Here is a 1,227-nt window from a genome sequence, read left to right as displayed (position 1 = left end):
ACCAATACTCAAACTGTAGAACCATTTGGAAACAGAGATAATTCTACTTATTTATTTCCAGTTGGTATGCCTCTTTTTTCCTTCCCTAATTGCAGTGCGTTGTTGAAATAGGAGTGACAAAAGCAGGGGTTTTTTGTGTTTTTTGTTTTTTTTGAGATGCAGTCTCGCTCTGTCCCCAGGCTGGAGTACAGTGGCGTGATCTCGTCTTACTGCAACCTCCACCTCCCGGGTTCAAGCAATTCTCCTGCCTCAGCCTCCCAAGTCTGGGACTACAGGCGCCCCGCCACCACGCCTGGCTAATTTTTTTATATTTTTAGTAGAGATGGGGTTTCACCATGTTGCCCAGGCTGGTTTCAAACTCCTGAGCTCAGGCAATCCACTCGCCTCGGCCTCCCAAAGTGCTAGGATTACAGGCGTGAGCCACAGCACCCGGCCAAAATCAGGCATTTTTATCTGATTCTTGATCTTAGAAGGAAAGCTTTCAGCCTTTCATCATTAATTTTGATATTAGCTGCGGGTTTTTCATAAATGTCCTTTATCAGGTTAAGGAAGTGCCCTTCAATTCCTGGTATGTTCAGTGTTTACCACGATATTGGATATATTGTGGATGTATGCTATACATACATTTCTGGATGAATTTAGATGATTATGGGTTTTTTTTTTTTGCCTTTCATTCCCTCAATGTGGTTGATTAATTTAGCCAGCCTTGCATTGTTAGGATACATCCCACTTGGTCATGACATATAATTCTTTTAATATGCTAGTGGATTCAGTTTGAATACTGTTTGTTAAAGATTTTTGCATCTATATTCATAAGGAATATTGGTTAGTAATTTTTTTTTGCAATGTCCTTTGTCTGACTTTGGGATCACGGTAACGCTGGCCTCATGAGTTAGGAAGTACTCCTTCCTTTTCGATTTTTAGAAGAGCTGGAGAAAAGTTGTTGTTAATAACTGGTAACTAGTGAAGGCTACTTCCTTTATTGGGAGGTTTTTGATTACTGGGTCAGTATCTTTAATTTTTATAGATCTGTTCATATTTTCTTATTTCTTCTTGAGTCAGTTTTTGTAATATGAGGGTTCTAAGAATTTGGCCATTCATCTTGGTTATCTAATTCTATTGGAGTACAGTTGTTCGTAGTGTTATAATCCTTTTTAATTTCTTTAATGTTGGTAGCAATGTCCTTACTTTCTTTTCTTTTTTTGGTAATATGAGTTTTCTCTCTTT

The sequence above is a fragment of the Mandrillus leucophaeus genome, unplaced genomic scaffold (genome assembly GCF_000951045.1).
Source record: "Mandrillus leucophaeus isolate KB7577 unplaced genomic scaffold, Mleu.le_1.0 Scaffold517, whole genome shotgun sequence".
Taxonomy (NCBI): Eukaryota; Metazoa; Chordata; class Mammalia; order Primates; family Cercopithecidae; genus Mandrillus; species Mandrillus leucophaeus.
This window is presented reverse-complemented; position numbering follows the sequence as displayed.